Below are 26,026 nucleotides of genomic sequence, written 5' to 3' on the forward strand. Positions count from 1 at the left end.
TTTTGAAAGAAAATATTGAGATTAAACTGCTAATATAAATACGATATCGAACTCCTAAATTAAATGTTGAAAATTTCTTTATAATTTTATGGGATAAAAATATGCCTCAAATTCTATCATCATAAAAGCGAAATTTCCGGAGTACAAACTTACCACTTAATTACAAATTTTCAGTGTATTTCAAAGATTTTCCTCCTGTTCTTATGAATGAACGCGAACAGATCGATATACTGACAGAAACTGCGTGGGCGTTTATAGTACATATCGTTGTCCCGTAAAAAGCACACAATATTCAACAAATACTCCAAAAATAAAATAAAAAAACGGAGGTCAATATGAATCATCTCGATAGAAAGAAAAATACGAAAATATCTCATAGATATCCAATAATTTTTCTAAGCACCGAAACTCATTGGAATCGTAAGTATATAACTTCGTAAATTTACAACTTACATTCTCAGCTGTTCCGTATTATTCTCTTTCTGGAAAATTAAAAAACTTAATAAAACTGGACGATATCCTTTATTGAGGAGACCTTTGAAGAGAGACCGATCTCTCCTTTAGATGGTCCCTATTGCCACTTATGTATTTCGAACTGGAGGAATTCGAGAACTAGAAATTTCTAGGGATGGTAATTATGAGAAAAATGAGAAGAGAGCCAAAAGCTCTGAACGTTTTGGCCGCTCGGTGGTTAAACCGGCATCTGGAGAAAATCTTTGGGATTCCTCTGACATAGGCGTCTCTCTAAGTCACACAATGATGACGAAGAGGCAGTGGCGGGATCCGGAAGAGTATCATCACCATCATCATCATCCACGAGCGCCGCCAACGCCACGAAATAGCAGCGCCGCCGTTCGAAAATCTCTCGAGTGATTTCAACAACGGCAGAAGCCACCAAAACTCTCGAATACAAAAAAAAAATAATAATAATAATAGCCCCGGCCATTCAGAAAATTCGTATAACTGAAATCTCTCACGTTCAAGGAGGAGGCGGAAGAAGGAACGGGGACATGGCAAGAATATAAAGAAATAAAATCAATTACTGAATAACGTTTCTCTTTACGTGAGTACAGAAAAAAAAATATTATACATATAAGAAGGAAAGTGCTCACGCGAACACGCGAATAATGCTTACGCCACTGCCACGAATGGAGCACAAAAAAAAAAACAAGCTCATAACCATAAAAACAAACGAGCGGTCGTCGCCGCCGTCGTTGACACAGCGATAAATGTTACACGACACGCAAGTCGAGAAGTAATTGACAGTCCACTCTATCATAATCCACTGTTATTTTCTTCGCGATTCATTTTGTGAGATTGGATTTTCTCAAGAATATAGTAGTGAAATGCGCGTTTCTGGGCAGTAGAAGCGTCTATGGGAGACGTCGAGTTTCTCTACGACTGTCACATTTCACTACTACTTTCTCATAGAGGCTTCTATGAGAGCCTATGGGAGACGTCGAGTTTCTCTATTACTGTCACACATTTCGCTACTAATCTCTCTTAGAGGCTTCTACGGCCCAGAAACACACATATCGTGCACCGCGAGTCAATTACTCGGCAGGATATTTATCATCATTTTTAGTTCATTAACACTAGGTTTACTGACATTTTTTATAAACCTATCTCTGCCGACACGGATCAATTTGTACCATGAACAAAATCACACGTTTTTTTTAAAAACGTATCATTATCAATTAAACTATGAGGCACTGCCGTCTTCGCACTGCCTATGAGGCACTGCCGTGTAGGCACGCCCATGTAACGTACCCTGAACTCTTCCCATCTCTAACTCCGTATCTTACCAACCGACCACTACAGCACTGGTTACCGGTTGTTATTATAACATCAATTTACAAGTAATGGTTTTTTACTTGTATTTTCAATCAAATTTATTAGTCAAATCATTTTCATGTATGCACAAAAAATTACAAAATAGAAATTGTGAGACATATTTGCCATTTTGAGGCAGATAATTGAAAAATTATCTTTCCCCGGCTCAACCAGCGTATAATAAATAACGTCGCCATGCTCAGTTTCCAAATCCTCTAAGAATTTTTGAAACTGTCTATGGTTAAGTCCTTTGGATCGAATGAAGTTAACCGCTTTCACTACAACAGACATTACATGTTGAAAGTTGTTCCAACTCACATTTGGCCAATGTTTCTGCCAAACTTGAATATAAGTCGAAACTTCGTGTGCTATCCTCAAGTGCAACGACACTAGCTAACTCTTCAACATTTTTTAAGTATTTGTCAATACCACGAATGAAAATGGCTGCTTGTGTTGCATCCCTCGTTTTATCCATAACTACTGAGTAAAACAGAAATTCCTCACATTTAGATTCGAAGGTCTTGAATACATCTGCTGACAGATCCTTCACGTGTCCTGCTACTGTTCCAATAGACAATCGAATGTTCGAAACAGCTTGAGCCTGTGATGGGCAAAGCACATCAACTGCACACTGAAGGAATTTCGTTAACGAATTCTCCATCAACGAAGAACTTCCCACATTTCCCAATTTTTTCTGTTATTATGTAATTAACACGAGCACAATTTTCAGACTGTTCTTCCGAAGAATAATAACTGTGATAACTGTTCAGCTCCGATTTCAGTTCATTGTCTTTTTCCTTTCGAAAATGTCCCCCAATCCAAAATACTTCGCACTATGCTCGGTATCGTAGTGTCTCTCAATATTGTATTCTTTCATCATGGCTACGCTCTCATTGCAAATGAGACAAACTGCTTTAGCCTTGTGTTAGACGAAAAAATAAAGGGATGTGACCACTTTTCTTGACAAAAATCGTTTTCTTTCCTTTTTTGCTATGACGGTTCGCCACCTCATTTAAAGACTAAAAGGCTTCTGATCAAAAGCTTCAAAGAACACAAACACAAGTAAACTAACTGTACCAATGTTGTAGAAATATCTTCTTCCAACCAATCAAGATGTATACATCTATACCTGCTCCTTTCCCAACCTTGCACCCAAGAAATACGATATACCATGGAAATTCCGTTCATTTCTGTTTTCTCCCACTCCAGGGGGATGGGATGTACTTAAAGTTATTTATGGTGAAGAAGTGTATGTTGTGGTTTCTTTTGCGTTAATTAAGATGCTTATTAAGATGCTAAATACTGTACACTGATCAGCCTGTTCTTGTTATAAGTCTATATGAAGCTGGGTGACATTTTTTGTTGAAATCTTCGTTTTACCCTATTTTTGAATGATATTGTGTCGATCGAAATGTTTTGGCGGGCCACCAAATTAATAGTGGCCCGCAGGCCGCGAGTTGAAGATCCCTACTTTAAGCCATGTATGGTAAACCTTCGACCCGCAGACCAAATGTGGCCTTGAAGGTTATCTGATGTGGCTTGCCCTCTCAAACCTAATTTTGTAAAAATGGACTAAGCGGTACATTTAAAAATCCCTTAAATGACTCGTGGCACAATTCCAGAGCATTTGAGTGGATTGTGGTACATTTTCAGATCACTGAAGTACGCCTCAAAGATCACTTTCACATTCACGGATCAGGGCCGTCATTTAAGGGGGGGGGGCGTTGCCCCCCTGGCTTTTGAAAAAACACGAATATATGTATTAGTACAGTATGTATATATATATATATACAAATATATATACATGTATATATATACACACATACATTGAGTACGTGTGCTTTGCGCCCCCCCCCCCCACCGGAAAAAAGTTGAAATGGCAGCCCTGTCCAGAATGCAGTTCCAGAACAGTTAAACGATCCGAGGCACATTTAGAGATTCCGTGCGTGATATGTGGCACAGTTTCAGAGCACTTGAGTGGCCCCCAGTTCGGTTCTACATCACTGAAGTTATCCGCGGAAGATTCCTAGATTACTTAAGTGATCCGTAGCATAATTATGGATCACTTGAGTGATACGTGGCACAGTTCCAGAGCACTTAAGCGGCCGGAAAATATTTCCAAAGCACTTGAAATATTTAGAGATCACTAAAGTGTCTCTGTAGGAGACTTATCAATAGGGAGAATGTTAGTTCAAGTGCACAATACCTATAGAAAGGTTTTTTTTTCCATTTTTGGCGCACCGAATAAGATGTCATAAAGAATATTTCATATCTTTATAAAGGGTGATTGATGACGTAAGCATCATGTTATGTGCTCACAGAGTCCCAACAAGAAATGAGAATATACCCAAACCAATCATAGTAAGATTCAATAGTGAAACATCAAAAAACATCTGGATTCAAAAGGCTAAGCGACAAAATACCCTTACAGCAGATAAAATAAACCCGATCTTTCAAGATGTCCGAATATATGTGAATGAACATCTAACAATTGAAAACAAGAAGTTATTTCACCTGGCTAGACAAGCGAAAAACAAACTGGATTTCAAGTTCGCGTGGGCGAAAGGAGGGAAAATATTTCTCCGGAGGGTTGAAACTTCAAGAGTAATCAGAATAACAAACCAAGAACATTTGCAAAAGTTAGAATCAAGCCACAGTACAAATGATCACAGAGAACTTTCTCGAAATGCAGGACCAACGACCTCTGGAGGACATTAGTGAAGCAAAAAAATTTATGAACTGCCCCAGTGAACCAAACTCAACATTGACGTTTCTTACATTGAATATCCAAAGTATAAGAGCAAATTTTGACAGTCTGGTGGTATTTCTTAGAACTTTAAATGAATTAATAGATATTATATGCCTAAGTGAAATATGGATTGAAAGTGAAGAATTATTTAATTACTATATTGACAATCTTGAGGGAATAATAGATTACTATTGCTATATAAACAGTAGAACATACAATAGAGCCGGGGGAGTAATAATGTATATAAATAAAAATATCAAATCAATACAAAAGAAAAATGTTAAATTTATAACTGCTGAAGAATTATGTATATACCTCCCTGATTATGACATTGATTTATTACTCTTATACCGTTCGCATTCTTTCTCCATCTCGCAATTTAATGATGAATTAGAACAAAATTTACAGAAATTGAAGCAAAATACTTTAATAGTGGGTGATATTAATATAAATTTACATGGAGATGATAACGAAACTTCTCAATATCTTAACATAATGGCAATAAATGGACTGGTCCCCCTTCACAAAAATATAACAAGAGAAACAAATAATAATAAAACATGTTTAGACCACGTATTCTATAGATCAAAAATAAATTCAATAGAAAAATTCACAGTGTATAAAACTCAGATAACAGATCACTATCCAGTATTGGGATACATAAACTTTTTACAAAAGAAAATAGAAGAAAATGAAAAAAACAAACATATAAAAATAATAAATTATGATAAATTTGAAAAATTCATTGAAAATATAAATTTCGTTAGTGTCATAGAAGAAAGATGCATACAAAATAAATACAAACGATTCGTGGATATCATACAATCAAACTCTAATTTATGGACGAAACAAGTCAAGATGAAACCCAAAAAAAGTAAAAAAAACTGGATCACAAAAGAAATAGTAAATAAAATAAATTATAAGGAAAAATTATACAAAAAATACAAAAAGTACCCAAATATTATGTCATACGAGCAAGACTACAAAGAATACAATAAGGAACTGAAAAAGTATATTAGAAAAATAAAACAGGAATATATCAGAGATACTTTTACGAAATGCGAGAATAACAAAAAAATGCAATGGAAATGTATAAATCAGAATATACTTAATAAAAGTGCAAAGCAAAATATACTCCCAATCTGTGATAACCATAACATTTTAGCGAAGAAATTTAACGAAGACTTTGTTACAAGAAACTTGGAAGAAATAGAAATAAACACAGTCTGTAATTGTGAAGATGACCAAACAATGATTAATTCTAACAATTCTATGTACTTCTTTGAAATTAACGATTATGATATTGATAAGGTTATGTCAGAATTGAAGACTAATAAAGCAAGTGGAATTGACCAAATTACCCCTAAGATGATGAAAATAATTGCTCATTATCACGTGGATGTAATAAAAAACCTAATTAACTCATCTATAACGGAAGGAGTCTTTTATAGTGATTTAAAGTATGGCATAGTACACCCCATTTATAAATCAGGAGAGACAAATAACTTACTGAACTATAGACCCATATCAATTCTTCCAATATTTTCAAAAGTAATAGAAAAGTGCATAAAAAAACAGCTCGTAGATTTTCTTAATTATCAACATTATTTAGCTCCTAACCAATACGGGTTTCAGAAAAGTAAGAATACAGAAATGGCCATCTTAGAGCTGTGCAATTATTTAAATACCGGGTTCAACTGCAATAAATTTTCTATAACGATATTTCTGGATTTAAAAAGAGCCTTTGACTACGTAGATTTAGAGATACTCACAGGAAAATTGTCAACAGCTGGTATACGTGGAAACATATTGAGCTGGTTTAAATCATACTATTCTAATAGGAAACAATCAGTTAAAATATGTGAAGAAATGAGTACATTCATAGAAGTAAAAAAAGGTGTCCCCCAGGGATCTGTGCTTGGCCCGATATTGTTTCTCATTTACATAAATGATATATTCAAACTCAACATAAATGGTAAATTAATCTCATTCGCGGACGATACAGTACTGTATGTTGAAGACACTGAAATTACAAATTTAATAAAAAAAGTTGAAGATGACCTATTTAAAATCAGTAACTGGCTCAAGAAAAATAAACTAAAACTAAACATACAGAAAAGTAAATACATATGCTTAAAAACAGGAAACATAAATAGTTTGGCAAATTTAAGTATAAAAATTCATGATCATTGTCCGTGTCAACATATATTACAATGTAACTGTCAAGAAATTGAAAGAGTACATGAATACAACTACCTAGGAATAATAATACAAGATGATTTAAAATGGAAATCACAGTGTGAAAAAATAATAAAAAAATTAAGAATATATGCAGCAATTCTTTATAGACTAAGAGACACAATAGACAATAACTTTCTAAAAGATTTATTTTATGCTTGGATATATTCAACAGTAATATATGGAATCACTGCTTGGGGAGGTGCATATCAAACAGATATACAAAAACTAGATAATATATATAACAAGATAAGATCCCAAATAACAAGCACCACAATAAACACCAACAAAACAGAATGCCATAAGCTAACTATAAGACAAAACTATGTTTATAGACTAATAAAATTTTCATTCTTAAACAATAATTGGTTGGAAATGAAACAAAATAGAACCTCATCTAGATTAAATAACATATATAAAGTGCCAAAAACAAATAAAACGTTATTTCAAAAGAGTTATAGATATACCGCTCCAAAAATAATGAATCTATACCATACAATCAATCATACAAATAATTACATAAGATCTAATAACAATATATTCACGTTTTCTTTGAATACCAGTCTAGAATCTATATTACAACAATAATACAACCACATGATACAATCCATCTGTATGTAAAATTTCCTTGTAACATAAATACAAAAAAAAAACAAAAAAAAACTGTATATTGAACAATTATAAACCGACCTAAACCATAATAGGCTGTTGCTAAGAAAAATAATCTACGGAGAAACCCTGTAGACCTACTGGAAGGACAGGCATGTCCCTTGAGGTCAAAAGTGTATGTTTAATGTGTTTCTGTATATGCTTGTATATATGTTTGTATGTTATTAAAAAAAAAAAAAAAAAAAAAAACCTCCCTCCCCTGTAATAAAAATTCGGCAAATCGGAAACCCCCTCTGCACCCATCAATGCTGACGTAATACTTGAATGACCCCTTATAAGACACCATGTATAGATGGTCCTACGGTGTCTTACGATAACCTATTCGAATTCCACTAACACTGCATTGGGGAACACCGTAAAATTTGGTATTTCTTTCGGATAGTTGGAATTTAAACTTTGCGTTCGTAGAGATAATAATTTGACAATTGTTTCAAAAGATGGAGATTGCTGGACCTGCGTAGACTAGGTTTTGGACTAGTTTGAAAAATAACTCCAGGTATACCTTCGGGCAAGGCCATTCCCAGGAAGGGGGGGGGTAGACTATCACAGCCGCTGTAATGACTGCAAGCTCCTCGCCCCACCTATTGCTTAACCCTATGAGCAACAAGGCGGAAATCACTAAAAAACCCGTTTCAAAATATCACATCTGTTTTCAATGAAGTTTTCTTCCCCCCCCCCCTCCCAATATTCAGCAGGTGCTAACTAGAGGATTTAGGGGAAAAAAGGTTTCATTGTGAGGGATAAACTTTACAAAATATCTGGGCTCACTTTTGCTAAAATAAGAAGCTTTTGAGGAGGCGAGATATCTCGTGAATACCGCTCAAAACGTCGACTTCCTTTGGTGTCTTTCTATGAGAACAACACTAATATATATATACACACTCATGTCCATAAATTAAGGATAATGCCAGCTCCGGCAAACAAAGGTTCAGAAACAAAACAAACGTCACTTATTCATAAAGCCCATTTATTAAACAAAAGATAAAAAACAAAAACGATGGTGTATGTATGATACCATTCATAAAAACTATGATTTTTGCTCCCTGGAGAATTGTAAAAAATATCTCCTTTACAAAAACTTACTATTACATGGTTGGTATGATGGTTAATACATTGTGTGTCTCCCATGCGATGAAATACAGTCGTACAACGCCTAAGCATGCTGAGTATCAAATTATCGATCTGATCTTGGGGAAGATCACTGCACTCAGCAAGCAATGCTCTCCGAAGTTCCGGTACACATGTAGGAGGTGGTTGACGGGCTGCAACTCGTCGGCCAAGCATGTCCCACACATGCTCTATCGGATTCAAGTCAGGTGAGAATTCTGGCCATTCCATACGGGTTATATCCTCAGATTCATGTACATGTTTTTCCAGAATGATGTCCCGATAAATTTGGGGCTTTCATGGTTCCGGTTTGAACATGCAGATCTGTTCTGGAACCCAGTATAATTCCACCCCAAACGAGCAATGCTGCACCACCGTAACGGCGTCGTTCAATGATGTTGTCTTGGGGGTAACGGGTACCTGGCGTTCTCCATATGAAAGTCCGACGTGAATCAGACTGCAAGCTAAACCTGGACTCGTCGGAAAACATCACACAAGCCCACTGTGACGATGTCCACATTGCATGTTCTCTACTCCAGGCTAATCGCTGCCGACAGTGAGTTGCCGTGAGCGGAACACATCTGACGAGCATATAGACCAATATCTCCCAAACGTCTGTACACGGTTTGCCTTGAAACTGTGGTACCCGTGGCTGCAGATAGCTGACGAGACAGGTCGGATGTTGTGCTCCGTCTGCTTCTTTTGGCAGTTACTGCCAAATACCGGTCTTCATTCGGCGTTGTAACTCGGGGGCGACCTGTACTGTAACGTCTACTGACATTTCCGTTATCTTGGAATCGTTGCCAAAGCCTAGAGATGACACTTTGGGCAATTCCAAGTTCCTCGGATACTTCCATCTGAGTACACCCACATTCCAGGCGGCCGATAATTCTACCACATAAAAAATCATCCACATGCGTCCTCTGTGTCATACCTATTCGCTTATGGCACTGAGCGCCTTACAGAACTCTTGTGAACAATTTCACTTCTTTGCAACCATTCCTTATATACCCCCCTCTTACACTCTTACACTCTCGTCATTGTGACGTACTATCGGCATCATCTGGTGGCTTCCTGAAATTTGCATATCATTCTTGCAGATGTGTGTGATAATTCTACAGGTGAAATTTTTACTTTAGATTTCGATTTCCGTGTGATTCTGAATTATCCTTAATTTATGGACATGAGTGTATATATATATATATATACCAATAAATATTGGAAAACGATTGACTGCAATTCAATTATTATTTTTATTGGATCTGAAGCGTTATAATTTCATTGGAACTATCAGCTGGAAAATATTCGAATCATCTGGAACGTCCGAATACATTGCTGATAGGTTTGTGTGAAGCTTCGTAGAATAATATTGATTCTAACAATACGGTAGCAGACCAAAGTGATTGCAAACCCCAATCATATAACATTCTATACATTATCCGTTGTATTAAATGAATAGTTTTCATAAACACTTTCCAAACAATGTCCGATAATTTCAACGATAGTAATTCATTGACGGAAAATCCATTGAAACAGCAGTTCTCTGTGTCGCGCAAATCCTCGGGAAAATTTCAATTGGGGTTATCAGGCATATCGTTGATAATTTATTCATGAACAAATGGAAATAAAAATCTCATTGTGGCTTATCAGGGGCAATATTAATAATTCATTAATACGATTCCCCCCTCGCACTGATGAATTTCCATGTGAGTGAATTCTGAGCAGTTGGTAAATTTTTCGTATGAAATCATTGTACAAATACTGTACAACCACAAACGCCACAACAAGAACACCATTGAAGATAAAAAAGTAAATTGCATTTTTATAGATATAAACCCGGCGCTGCCCGGGTTTGCTTCAATGAGGCTTTTTAGGATCACGTGATATCTCTTTCTTTGAGGGATATGCAAACCGTGTCTAAGTTAACCAATATGGCGACTTCCTGCGCGAAATAAAAGAAAATCTACACTTAAAGAAACTTAGAGAGAGAAATGATTTTTCCCCTTTTTTAAGGGGTGCTAAGTATTTCGATTCCCCTCTTGAGCTTCAAGTTATCCATCTGCCTATTTCTGCTCCCAAAAATGTTTAATTAAATCTGTGGAATTTCTTCGATGTGCTTTACGGGCCCATAATTAATTATAAAATATCCTAAACTGTATGAATTTATGCAGTTCAATATCAAAAGAAAATACGGAGACATTAATTCTCATGCTTGAGAGGATATAGATAAAAGTTTAAATCAATGTTATTACATGGATATCCAACTCAAAACTAGGTTCGGCTAATTACTTCATATTTAATCTCCTGGGCTTCGTATATCTCTAAGCGACCTCAAAATCGAGAATTCAATACAATTTTTAAAATTATTGATGTGGCGGAAAGCCACACAAATTTCTGCATTTCTACAATGAAATTGGCAATTTTAACACTGCTTTCTGTGCGGATCATCCTTTGCCTGACCTCCGCTATGACGAACTTTTAAAGTAGCTTATCGTTCAAGTCGGGTCCCATTTGGTATATATGCAAAATTTTTGGCGACGATCGACCCAAAATTGTAGATTTGTATAGAGAACACACACACACACAGGAAATTAATTATATATATATAGATAGATAGATAATTGCTATTTAAAATTGGTCCAAAATCAGTTGGTTTTTTTTCAAAATTAATTTTTTGAGAAACAACGTTTGTAGTTCATAAATAATTTTAGTAATTTCTGAGGTATAAATCATTGTTATTTTGATGAGAAACAACCACAAGAAACTAGTTTTCAACGAACAAGATTGACTTCCTAATTCAACAATTTAATTAAAACAAAAATATTTTTTTCAGTCTGCAATGGTTCCTAGAAATGGTACTGTTATGTACAGTAGAACCTCTCGGTAACCACGGGACCATTTATTTTGGCCGCTAACGGCTAGTGTCCGCTACGAAATATACTGGAACCTCGTTTATACGGCTTTCACATTTATACGACGTTTGGCTTCGGTTGCAAAATTGGCTCCTACACTCTTTAACATTATACAAATACAACACCGCAACAGGCAAAATGCCCAACGAGTTGGCAGAGAAAAAGTTGTCCATAAAATGTATGTGTTACTGTGAAAGTGATATAACGGTGATTATGCATAATCAGCAATCGTCTCTATAAAGAAAGTTTGATTAAATTTCACTGCATTTGTCACTTTTAACGACAATTATGCATAATTCTCAAATAAAGTTGTTTAAGTGTGATAAAATATGGATAAATTTTTAAACCAAATTAATTATTTTTACACGTACAATGATACTTGATTTACACATATTTTGCAATGAAAATTCAATTAAAATAAATATGAAGAAGATGAAAACGCATTCATGACAACATTATACGTCTCGAAATGTTGGATTTCTTCACACGTCGCAACTAATGAAACCAACACACACATTACCATTCCAATTCACCCATCCTGGACCATAATAATGCTCAGTTACTTAAGTGCGAGATTGGGATTAAATATAATCTTAGTTGAAAGAATGATAAATTCTCGGTTTATGACCAAAAATTAATAAATTAGAGATTGGAAAAAAATTAGAGACTTCGCCTGATTTTACTGTCCGTTAACGGGGAGTAAAATACGTTAAAGTCCTTCTCCACGAAGCCAGGGATCAGTGAAGCTTCCGTTGGGGAGTACAGTATTTTGTATGAATTGCATTAATAATGTATGACGGGGGGGAAGGGGGTATGTGAATTCACGATGACACAAAACATCAAAAAAAATTTCGAAAATATCTACTGTAATCCAATTCCAGTAAACAAGCAGTACGCCATCAAAAACAGTGCTGGAGAATGCATGGAGTTTATTTACTTCTAAGGCCTATAGAGAGGAAAGCGGAAACATTCTTTTTCGGTGAATTTTTCGAAAATGAAGCTTTTCAGCCTCGATTGAAGAGTCATGAAAGATTCAACGACATTCCGAAAATTAACGTATTGAAGGGGGTGGGGGGGGGGAGTTAGACGCGCCCTCTGGCGTTTCAACCGAATACTTTCTGTCACGAAGTTTTGTAGAAATAATTAAGTTTTCAGTAATGCGCTATGAATAATTCGTGGGTCTTGTTCACCGTATTTTTACGTCGAACGCTTCTGGCCAATTTTCGTTTCCTTTTTTTTCTTTGCTTCGAACAATTCCCGTATATCTAATTTGATTCCATTGCATTTTGCCGTCGATCATGAAAGAAGAGAAACTCGTGGAAAAAGCGTTTCCATTCGCTCCGGAAAGCAATTGGTTTTGCCTCGAGCTGCGAAATTTTCTATATTGAAAATTACTGTAATTTGACCATTATTTTTTTTTACCGATTAATTTAATTAGCTTATGTGAATTGAAGAAGACTTGATGATAATATTTAAAATTTCAAGGAATCATTTGCGATTTTATAGGTAATTGAGCGACTGAAATAAATGATAATTTTTCTGAAGAATAATATTTGCCTGAAGAGAAAACGTTTAAGCACCGAAAACGACAGAGAAAGTAAATATTCTCTTAAAATTTGAAAAATAACTAACATAACAATTATTATTGCATTATTCGAAGTATTTTAGCATTAATATATGGAATTATGAGCAATAATATTTATGAATATGGACCTGTCGTTGTGCCATTTATGATTGAATATTATTCTACCATTAAGTAGTATAACAATCGTCGGAATTATATTGCCTTTTAACAATATGAAGAACGGTTTCATTAAAAGTGTTCTAGGAAAAATAAATTTTAACAATGAAATTCCCCAGAATTTTTAGCATGGAAAATATCGCTATGATTTATAATCGTATGAATGGGAGTGATAGCAACAGTCGTATGAGTACTTCCCTCACTTGGCAACGAGAATAAAAGTTATTTCAATACAATAGATCGAAAACAATACTGCAAGGATTTATGAAAGGGCGATGACAAAATTATTTGCACCCAAAATACGTTATAAACAATACTGGCTTTAACAATCGAAGAATGACATTACGTTCGATATTATTGTGAGTGGAAACGACTTTGAAACGCTATATGGGAAAAAATTCTTCTCTACAATAAGAATCTGAATTGTACTTTGCAAGGAAAACATTATGTTCACAATGTTATGATTGCGATTGGATTCAACAATCATATGAATAAATATATCTACAACAATCAAATGAGTGCAAGTGAGAGCAAAAATCATAATCACGAGAATTAAAATGCCACCAACAGAATCAAAAATTTCAAACTATTCCATATAATGACATTGTTTTTCTTAATGGCATTGTCTTCAATATAATGGAATGAATTACATTATAATAACTAATCGTATGAACGATATTGCCTTTAATAATCGTATGAACGATATTGCCTTTAATAATCGTATGAACGATATTGCCTTTAATAATCGTATGAACGATATTGCCTTTAATAATCGTATGAACGATATTGCCTTTAATAATCGTATGAACACATTGTTTTTCCTCAATCGCATGGATCAATGGATAAAAATGTCATCAGCCATGCTGACATCTTCATGCTTATAATTATGATATGTGTTTGTGTATGTAGTATTTCATATTATTCTTTTTCTTTGTATCGCCACTAGATGGCATCGCTTACCCAATTATTATCTATGTTATTTTTCCCGCCTTTTGAGGCAGATGTTCTTTTGTATCGGCTCGAGTCAGCCGTACCTTTGCTTCATCTCATAAATAAACCTTTTTTATTATAATTGAAACCTTTGCGTTCTCCGTATATAACGGCGCGTTCGTCGTTCGTATACTCGTATACATTTTTTGGCGCCCGAACAGGGACTCACTGCATAAAGTAGTCCGGATATCATGTCAACTAAGGACATCGTCGCTCATTGAGACAAGGCCTCGATCACAAGAATCCAACATTTCGTCGAATTCGAGGAATTCGTTCGCCATGACGAATGCTTGGACGAGGAATTATCAGAAATAGCTCAGGTGGAAGAACAGTATTTTTCAACGAAATCCAAATTGAGACTAGCTCTGGCTGCCGTGACTGAGGTGCCCACGACGACGGTTGAGCTTTCCGACGCGGACACCCGTACTGAAAGAATTCTGCGGCAGCTGGCGGAACAACAACGAGTGATTTCGCAGTTCATGACGCGTTCACCGTCCTCTACGTCGACTACTGAGGTAAGAGGCAGTTATTTGCCTCGCATAAACATTCCGTCATTCGCGGGGTCGTATATAAACTGGAACAGTTTCAAGGACCTTTACGAATCGATGATTCACAAAAACGAGCATTTAACGAATGTCCAGAAATTCAGCTACTTGAAGGATCTCTTGGAGGGTGATGCAGCGGCATTGATCAAACACATACCAGTGTCAGAAGCCACATACATAGAGGCTTGGGAGAAATTATTGCTTCGTTTTGATAGGAAGAAGGTCATAATTTCGTCCCTGATAAAGACGTTCCTCGAACAGCAACCGGTTTCTACTCCTGATGAACCGAAACTCAGACGCATTGCCGATACTTCGGATGAGATTATTCTAAGTTCGCGTGCCATTGCTAATGAAGCTGTTACTCTGACCATTGGCTCATTCAAATTGTGCTGGAGTAGATCGATCCAGAAACGCGACAGCTTTGGGCTCAAAAGACAGCGGAACAAGATTTTCCAAAGTTCGGAAACTTCCTTGAGTTCCTGAATTCAAGATGCGCTGCCCTCGAAATCTTCAATCCTGAAAGGTCAGCAAGCGGAATCGAGGTGCCACAGAAATCAACATCGTCACCTAGCGGTATCGTCAAGAGCTGTCCATCATGCAACGGACCTCACGGGCTACATAAGTGTAACATTTTCAAGTCCTGGTCAGTAGCCGAGAGAAAAAACTTCGTTCGCAAGAAACAGTTATGTTTCAACTGTTTATCCAGCTCTCATAAGATCTATGAATGTTCGTCGTCGTTCAGGTGTTCACGATGTGATCAGCAGCATCATTCAACTTTGCACGAAGTTGTTTCCAGTAGTGTTACCGCTGCGTTATCGGATATGCCTGTATCTACCGCGTCTAAGGTGCATGAATCCACAGTGTTGCATTCAAATATTTCCGCTAATGTTTCTTTCTGTGCGCTATTGCCTACTGCTCAAGTGTGCGTCTTGGATACGTCGGGTAATCGACATATTATCCGTGCACTTCTCGACTCGGGCTCTCAGTGTTCCTTTATTAGTGAGGCATGTGTTCAAGCATTGAGAATTCCCCGCAAAAATGCCCGCTTTACTGTGAAAGGAGTAGCAGCTGTGGATGCCGGTACCACTAGAGGGTTAGTGAACTTAAAATTGTATTCTACCTATAATGATAATCATTATATTGACATGGATTCGTATATCTTGAGAAAGTTAACGGCTCCATTGCCCGCTGAGTTTGATCGTTCGGATGAACTGAATTCTTATGCTGATTCTCTAAAATTAGCTGATGTTAACGTTGGTGAGTGTAAAAATATTGACATTATTATTGGAGCTGAGTATTTTTTCTCTTTGATACGCCCAGGGCAAATACGGGATAAAGATAGTACACTCATCGCAGAAAATACATTGTTTGGTTGGGTGCTGTCAGGAAAGATTCCTACAGAATGTAATGAAGCTAATGGTAACTGTCAGTCTAATGCTAATTTGATATGTCTGCAATCTGAATTGGATATCGATAAAACACTGAAACGCTTTTGGGAATCTGAAGAGATTCCTACAGTATCTCATGAAAGTTGTCTCTCCTCTGAAGAGGAATTTTGTGAGAAACATTTTCAGAACAATTATCGTATCAGTGAGGATGGCAGATTTGTGGTAAAATTACCATTTAAAAACTCTCCAGATACTCTCGGTATCTCTAAATCAGCGGCGATATCTCGTTTGTTGAGTATGGAAAGAAAGTTTGAGAAAATCCAGAAATGGGTATTCAATATAAACATTTCATGGAGGAATATGAAGCTTTGGGGCACATGGTAGACGCATCGTCGATAGATCTTGCTGATGTCCTGAAACCTTCTAGCACAACAACTTAATTAAGAGTTGTCTTCGATGGCTCTTGTCAGTCATCCACATATGTATCTTTGAATGCTATCCTCGGAGTAGGAAGCATTATGCAACGAGACATTTTCTCTATTCTTCTCAATTTTCGTATTCACAAAATTGCTTACGCATCGGACATCGAAAAAATGTATCGTCAATTCCTAGTTGATCCTGCTGACCAAAGGTATCAACGAATAGTTTGGAGAGGCCACAAGGATTCAGAGATAAGGGAATATCAACTGTGCACGGTAACTTATGGGACATCATCGGCCCCCTTTCTCGCTACTCGAACATTGCATCAGATGGCCTTGTACTGTGAGGAGAGCTTACCAGCTGTTGCTGACGTCATTAAGAACAACACGTATGTTGACGATATAATATCCGGTTGTGATGATTTGAGAAGCGCTATAAACATTTGTTCGCCGCCGCAGCTTATCGATGTTTTGAAAGAGCATGGTTTTCATTTGAGAATGTGGCATTCTAATTCATTGGAACCAACTGAACCTATTTCTTGGGATGTCTCTTCTGAAAATGCATTCGTTGAAAGTTGTGGTGATGGTATCCTACGGGTGGGAGGACGTTTGCGATATTCCTCTTTGAATCGTTCTCTTTCAGCTTGTGGGGTTGACTTTGCAGGATCTGTCAACATGCAATTACACAGAGGTCTCGAATGACTTCCGGCAAAAGGATATACCGCTGTTTTTGTGTTTTGCCCGAAAACTGTTCATTATCGAAGTTGTCAGTGATCTTACTTACACCCAGTGCATTTTTTGCAGCCCTTCTATGATTTTGTTCACGTGGAGGTGCTAAAAAAATATTGACAGTGCTTTATAATGCCATAAATTCATCTAAGTAGAAATGTTATGTTCGAGTATATAGTCGCCATTCCAACTACTAGGGGTATTTTCAGTGGCTATTGTTAATTTGTTAATCAGATGCTAAGATATGAGTTCTAGCCATGTATCAAGAATAATATGACACTATGCATATATATTCTTGATAGGGTGGGAGTATGTATGTGTATGTAGCTGTAGTATTTCATATTATTCTTTTTCTTTGTATCGCCACTAGATGGCATCGCTTACCCAATTATTATCTATGTTATTTTTCCCGCTTTTTGAGGCATATGTTCTTTTGAATAGGCTCGAGATAGTCGTACCTTTGCTTCATCTCATAAATAAACCTTTTTTTATTATACAAATACAAATACCACGCCACAACAGGCAAATTGCCCAACGAGGTGGCTGACTTAAGAACATCATGGATTCCCCGAGCCCTACCTACTACTGCTACACCATGTGTGTGGTGACACATGCACACCCCCCCCCCCGCGGAACCCCCAAGGAATCGGTACATGCGGGAATGTGCGTGTACGTGTAGTGAAACCTGACGTGAAGTTTTTTGTTTCTCTGTAATGCTTGTTATGTGTAGTGCTGCCATCTGCCACCAGTTTTTCTAACTATGAGTGAAGTGTTATGATTGAATGATTTATCGTTGTAGGACTGTTGCTCTCTGTGGCGAGACTTTTTAACGGGGAGATCGGCTCGCATTTGCGCCTTGAAGTTGAAAACCACAGGAAACCAACTTCAGCCGACCACCATTGTGGGGTTCGAACCCGGATGCTCGCATCGCGAGTCCGTCACTATAACCACTCGACCACCACAGCGGCAACGCACCTGTAATTGCAGCATTAGAAATTTCCTCACCATTAGCCCGCCCCCCGTAGACTATCCTTGGAATGTATGTCGTACTCGAGCAGTTTTAACCAATCTGATAGATACCTGTTGAGGCATCTGCGTTTTAAACTGCACCATTGGATTACTCTTATAATTGAAACCTTTGCGTTCTCCGTATATAACGTAATAACAACATTGTCTTTAATTATCGTATGAACAGCATTGCCTGTAACAATCATATGAACGGCATTACATTGAATCGTATGAATGACATTGTCTTCAATAATCCTGTGTAAATCAATGTTCCTAAACTCTTTACACTTGCCGACTGGTGAATACGGGTGGAAAATTGCCGTGGACCGCGGGAAAATATACTATAAATAAGATAAATAAAATAATTTGCGAATTGGCAAAAAAATAAATAGTACAGAGGAGAGACGAAAGGTGGATGTCAGTTGACCGCTGAAGGCGTTCGTGGGTTCGCTCACCATATCAGACGTAAGCAGCGTTGCGAAACGCATGCGCTATGGTACGACGCAAATTAGCGCTATTACGGTAGTAAGCACGTTTAGCAGTTAGTTGTCCTGTTTCAATGAGTACCGTGATGGCTGACTACACGCAGTGCTGTCTTAACGCATGGGCCCACCCGGGCACTGCCCGGGGGCCTCGCAGGAATGAGATCTGGTCGATAATTTCTAGAATTGAAGAGACAAAAAGGCTCAGAAAAACCACTTAACCCGGGGGCCCACGATGCTCTTAAAACGGGCACAGAGTACACGAACGGGAAATACGCTGATATGAGCTCATTTAAGGTAGAGCAGATGGCTATGGGAGCTTATCACAGCGGATGTACCAACAGCAATATCCGATGAGGCGTTGTTCGCACCATATTACTGTCACCACGATCGATCGACTACTACGGGAGTCGGGGACCTTCCACCCAGGACGGCGTGAGAGATGCAGGGAGACCGCGCAATGTACGCACTCCTCAAATGGAAGAAACCGTGCTGCAACGGTTTGCCGATTACTCCGTCGACAAGTACACCAGCGGTTGTAGCTGAGCTCGATGTTCAGCCACACGGCTGTCTGGAATCGCGTCTGAGAATTGTTTTTACGTCTTGTAGGCTGTGCAATGACGTCAGCGACTCCCTCTAAGCCATATAGACTAAATTCATGGCCCGCTGACTAAATGTGGCCACTGGGGTTAGGCCGCCTCACACCTTATTTTGTAAAAATGAACTAAGCGGCATATTCATAGATAGATTAAGTGACCCTGACCCAATTCCAGAGTATTTAATTTTACTTGGTCCGTGCCACATTTTCAGATCACTCAAGTAGGCCAATGGTACATATACGAAGGACTTAACAGCCCGCAGTGCAGTTTTTCGTCCACTCCAGTTACTCGCGGCACATTTCCAGATTACTTTAGTCAGGGCCAGAACTAGAGGGGGGCAGGTGGGGTAACTCGCCATTGTGGCAAAATTTAGGGGGGCGGCAGTTTTGGTTGGGAACGAAGAACACTATTTTAAAAAATAAACACTATTTTAAAATAAACACTATTAAAAATATGTCTGTTTTTATTATCAATTTTTGCATGCGTATTTTTTAACGCATATTTTGGAATTTTTAACTTTTTCAAGATTTTTTGGTATATATTTAGGCATTTTCATGTCCATATTTTGCTATTTTAAGTGCATAGTTTGGCATTCAAATGAATACTTTAAGTGAATATTTCGGCGTTTTAAGTGCATATTTAGCATATTTCGGCATTCATAACTGCATATTTAGCATATTTCGGCATTCATAACTGCATATTATCCAGGGTCTAGTTATATGTATGATGTGTAAACTACAAACACATATTAATAATAATTGAGTTTTCAATTCTAGGATAGTTGTGACAATTGTCTGAAAACATTGTGCACAATAGATGAGAGAGAGAGAGGAACACCACGCAATTATCTGTAGCAGACAGCTACGTATCTCTATCCGAGTATATATTTCATCACTTTAATGCCTCTCGTGAAATCTCGAAAAGCCACGTAATATCTCTCGATATCCTCCAGCGGACAATCACTTTCTGACGTTTCATTAAAGCGCAACACCACCCACTTCCTTCACAGCACCATACCGTCGCTTCCTGGGCATTATAGAGCCGTTATCCCCCCTCAAATCCGTTGTTATCGATTAGAGTCTGCAACTCGATATCATCGTCTGAGTCTATCAGAAACCTGACGGTTGTTCCTGATCGTATCCGGGTTTGCAATATGGGCAGGAAATGAAGTCTCCTCGACTGAGTTTCATGCTGCTGTGGAAATATTATCAGTGAGTTGAAGCTCGCAATACCCGGGCACTCAGCGGTCTTCATTGAATGACCGCTAAATATGCCTGGAAAGGTAAATATATGCGTTTTTAGTCCATATTAAACTACCCTTTTATAAACAGACGGACACCGCGGTCACTCTTCTATTGTTGATAGCGTTGATAGCATAGTTTGATAGCGTTGTTGTCATTGGATCATACGTGCTCCACCCATGGTCGGTGCAAATGTTGCGCTCGGAGTTATCTGATGTGATGCCGCGACCGCAGAACCAATTTTGTAAAAACGAACCAAATCACATTGATCATACAAGTACTGCTTGGTTTGGTTAAACAGTGGTCATTGTGCCACATTTGCCTTTTGTTTATGGGAAGGCCCATGGACAGATAAAAGAGTAAAGGAGGAGGGTGAAGGGTACGTCACTACCCACCCCCTCCCCCTCCATTCAGTGAAAAAATTGTATTTTTAGCATAGGCGGAAGGGCGTATAGGTAGACGTTCGTCTTCCCCGTTCAATATACACACCCTCGGTGATTCGCTCCCTCCCATCACCCGTTCGAGGAGCCTGCATCCGCTGATGAAAGGGCCGGTTCTGCAGATCGTGCCCGAGTGGCAATATGCTCGTCTACCACCGTGAAGGTTGCTGTCACAGTCCTGGGTTCGAACCCGAGGGAGATATAGATATTTTCCCTAACGAACTTGAGGCGACCATCAATAGACAGCGACTTCATTTCCAACCCATCCCATTAATGGCAGTAAATAGCGATATGCCCAGAGTTGGTGTTTGGTGAAGTGGTTCTGTAGATAAATTTATATTAAAACAAGCTATATAATACCCGGATATCAATCACTGGGAGGATTGAAAAACAGACAAACCATTATAAAGGAATAAACTTTTATACTGGCAGCATTGAAGAAATGGCAAACCCTTGTAAAGACATATGCAGTGCACATCGGAAACACTAGGGAACACGGTAACCAAAGTAAGCATTCTGAAAGTGATTCGTTGAAGCCCAGTGAAAAAATAACAAACCATTAAAAAGGCATAAACTGTTATACATATACTAAGAGGATTAGAGAAGTGACAAACCATTGTAACGGCATATGAACGTTGGAAAAACATTACTGGGGAACCACGGCAAACGAAGTAAACATTCCGAAAGTGATTGTTGAGGCCATTGTTGTTCGACAGTTTTTCACCCATTTTGGGCATTTGTCCTGCTCTGGTGAACCAGAGCCTAACCTACTTTATAAAGTAGCCTAACGTTCATCCGGGCCCTGTTTGGTATATATGAAAAATGTGTCGACGATCGTTCTAAAATTGTATATTTCTATAGAGAACACACATACCGAAAACCAATTATATATATGTAGATTGCATCGCAGATAGCTCTCATGTTAAATAAAACAATCCTGCCTTTTGGAATGTTTCAAAATTTTCCATATTACCCATACAAATTCACCAGAAATCGAAAATCATTGAACATTCTATTCAATTGTGGCCAGCCTATTGATAGCCAAACTACTCAAGAGGCACACGAAGCTCACCAAACCACTTTAGTGTGAACCGTGGTATATTCCACTTGAACGACCCGCGGCAAATTTTACGATCAATTGCCTTAGGCACATAAAAAAATCTCTTAAGCAGCTCGTGGCATGTTTCAGAATTACTCGAACAGCCCATGACCGTTTTTACAAATCAGCAAAGTGGTCCGCACTCTCCTAAAGGTTGAGCAACCTTGCATTATAAATAATTTTTTAAGTTGTAAAAAGACTTTCCCAGGAGCTATACTGCCTTACCGCACACCAACTCTTGTCATATCGCCAGCTTCCTACCGTAGGAGTTGTATCGGTTGTAGCTCCAAGCTCGGTAGGTAAAGAGCTTGCTTTCTACGTCCTTTCTCCGCATCGAACACGTGGACCCTGATGGCATATTCCGTGGTGGACGACGATTATTTTAACACTGCCCCACTAAGACGCTAGTCATACCATGCTGTTGCGCCAGCCCAGTGACGCAGCTCATCTTCTACCATGCTAGGTTACCGTGAGGGTCCACGGGTCCGAATCCATGGAAAGAACATTGAAAAAATAACTTATTTGCCTGCCGAATGTGGGGCGAACACCGATAGATGGCACCTTCATTTCCCACCCAACTGCAGTGGAAATTGCCGTACAGCGATATGGGCGGAGTGTGCGGTAGCCATGGCATGCTCGAAACACGATTTTTTTCCCCGACTACTGAAGTTTACCAGCGCAAAAGAAGCAGCAGAGTGGCGCAGTGGAAGCGTGCTGGGCCCATAACACAGAGGTCCGTGGATCGAAAACACGCTCTGCTAGGGTAACTTTTTGCATCGCAAAGACCCGGGTTCGAACCCCACTGTCGCCACAGTAGTGGTCGGCTGAAGTTCGTTTTCTGTGGTTCCCATTTTCGAGGCGCAAATGCGAGCCGATCTCCCCGTTAAAAAGTCTCGCCACAAAGAGCAACAGTCCTGCAAACAGTACAAATATTCAGTCACTACACATCGCTCACTTCACCTCTGAGATATAGATGACAGCACTGAAAAATCATACACAACACTAGATACGCACTCAGACTGTTAGGTACACACTCTTACACTTCCGGCACAACTCACTAGGTAGTAAATTGCCTATGGCAATAGACCTGAGTTGTGCTCGGTTTGGAAAAAAAAGCACTACTTATATCAAACATTACACAGAAACAAACTTCACGGAAGGTTCACTACACGCACACACACACACACACACCCATTCCAACATGTACCAATTCGTTAGAAGTTCCACAGAGGAATATGGTCGAGTTGAATGACTGGTTCAGTAGCATAAAAAACAACCACTGTACGGTGGTATGGGCATAGTGCTGAACTCTCATCCTGAGGTTCCATATTCTGGCGACACTGTGGGAGGTCGACTGAAGCTCGTTTTCTGTGGTTTTCCGATTTCGAGGCACAAATGCGAACCAATCTCCCAATAGAAAATTTCTATCCTCAGAGAGACAGGCAGTCCTTCAATACTTGAATAACATCAAAGTTCATTCTTTTGAAATATTCGCTACAAAATATGTAATTCAGATGACAGCACCACCACTGAACACGAAACACGCATAAATCTGTCAACATACGCTAATGGCAATGCATTAGGGCCACACATTTTGGTTCCTAGAAATTCCCAGTTCACGGACAAGTAGTACTAACACAAGAATCACCTCTTATTGATATTCAATTACGATTTATGTATAATATATTAATTATATATAATATATAATTGATATTCGGCCGAGTAATAAAACCCCGGTATACAGTGATTCACCATGCCTAGTGTTTCTAAAGCAGGGACGCACGCACCAGTATGGGTGCGACCTGCTAGTCTCGCCACAGAGAGCAACATCCTGACAACAGCTCAAATCTTCAATCATTACACTCCACTCATTGTTCGAACGATAAATGGTAGATGGCAGCACTATAAAATGCATTACACGAAAACAAACTTCATATTTGGCTCACAACACGTACGCGCGCGTATTCCAACTTTTACCGATTCGTTAGAAGTTCCGCGGAGGGACATGGACGAGTAGTTGCATGTGTGGTTCAGTACTAGTTGTACAGGCGAATCCCGTTATAACGAACTCCAAGAGATCAGAGAAATCAATTAGTTATAACGAAATTTCGTTGTAAAGGAATTCCCGGCTTTTCCATTGTTCTCACGTAAACTTCTCTGGGGATTAAAAAAACGTGTCCGTTATAAAAGGAGATTTTCGCTATAACGGTATTTGTTAAAACGGGATTCGACTGTAGTAGTGTCGGTACGAGAAAGAAAGCTTAGAGGGCATGTTGGGAAATAGTTCATGATCATAGGCGCCGAAACCTAGAGGCTGAGGCCCTTTGAGCACTCTCCCGAATAAATTTTCTAAAAGGGCTGAGTTGCCCCCCCCCCAATAATTTTTCAAAAAACACTGCAATCCATCTTCTTCTTCCTCGTACGCACTTGAGTCCCGTATATACGGGATGACCAGCCACTTTCAGCCCCCAGCCCCATCTAATATTCTCTTTACGTCGGCGCCTCTGTTCAAGAGCTGGTGATTCTACGATTGATGATTCAACTAGGTATGTGAACCGAAATTCACTGGCACTGCTAAGGGGGGGGGGGAGGATGAGGGTGTACCCTACTAAAAATTTCAGCGGACATGATGTACCAAGTCTACACGCACTAAAAGGGTTAGAAGTTTTAACAGAATGAAGTTTGGACCGTTTTGTAAAGCAAGTGAATAAAATCACTTTTGTTCTTATTATCTGTGGACGGAAAAGGACGAGTCCTAGGACGAGGGTGGAGTGGGAGGGGGATGTTACTCCCCCAGTCTTATTCATGTTGAAGTATCGAGCACGTCATACCCATGTGTTTGAAGGTTTCAAGTCTCACTAACATTTCGTATAAAAAATCTTCGCAGCACTTCCATATGGTAGCCATATTAAAACAATAATAGATCATAAAACAACACACAAGTACAACAGCATTCATTCTAAAAATTTCAAAAATGTGACCATCCGTGCTAATCAAATGAAAAATGCATGTGGAAATATGATTGTACATGAATTAGCTGTATGCCAACACCGTTATTTTATGTTTGTATTTGAATATATGTTAACTGCCAATGCCCGAAGTGCGGCCAATTCACGAATTTGGCCAAAGTCCTAACTGCAGAAATCATTCGGACTTTGGCCGGCCTTTTCGTGAAGTGGCCGGAGATCCCTGGGCAATGTACATCCCTCGATGTACGGATGCGAGACGGCCCGGCAGGAGCGAAATCCATTTTTTTTAAACGCCAACGTGGGATACATATCTGTATACAGCTGCCGTATTGGACTGGCTTCATCTGACGATCGAAAGAAAAAGTGAAATGCGAGAGAAAATCTATAAAAATATTTACATGAGCATATCGATTTTTCTGCCAAATTTTGGAGGGGGAAAAATGATTACTGCATCGTGACTGCGGTTTCATTGAATGAAACCGCATCACCGGCCACTCGGTTGGGTTCTGGCTTATATCCCTTTTCGATTATAATTACACAATAGCCACGGACGACTATTCTTTGTGCATCGTACTAACGTTAATTTACCGTAGAGAAGTAACAACAGCTAAAATTTTGAAGCAAACTTGACAATTCAAGTAATATTTATTGCTCAAAAAATATACATCTATATTATACTATGACTTCTTCTATGCGACGCATTAATCAAAAACCACTCATAAATTAAAATTTCAATCGAAGAATCACAACAGCTGCATTTTTTAATTGCTAGGTGGCAGCAGTTGCTCCAGTTCGAAGATGTTTCAACATTTTATTTAATGTGCAGGGTAGTAAGGAAAGTCCGGCTAGCAGACCGTGTATCCTAAAG

General features: G+C 38.6%; 1 protein-coding gene across 3 annotated transcripts in view; it reads right to left on the reverse strand.

Moving 5' to 3' along the window:
• Positions 1-26,026, reverse strand: part of LOC149074904 (uncharacterized) — a 177,426-nt gene that overhangs the window by 127,165 nt on the left and 24,235 nt on the right. Inside the window, exon 1 of one of the 3 annotated variants that reach the window (XM_089245854.1) lies at positions 454-775. The exons of 1 other annotated variant lie outside the window; for it this stretch is intronic. The gene's annotated coding sequence lies outside the window, so the exon portion shown is untranslated. Of the gene's footprint in view, positions 1-453; positions 776-26,026 lie in introns of those variants that run through there. One more of the 3 variants, XM_089245853.1, reaches the window with a different exon arrangement.

This window comes from Pholcus phalangioides, unplaced genomic scaffold (assembly GCF_987345545.1).
Source record: "Pholcus phalangioides strain wild (caught in Gottingen) unplaced genomic scaffold, Ppha-v1.0 ptg000016l_1, whole genome shotgun sequence".
Classification (NCBI taxonomy): Eukaryota; Metazoa; Arthropoda; class Arachnida; order Araneae; family Pholcidae; genus Pholcus; species Pholcus phalangioides.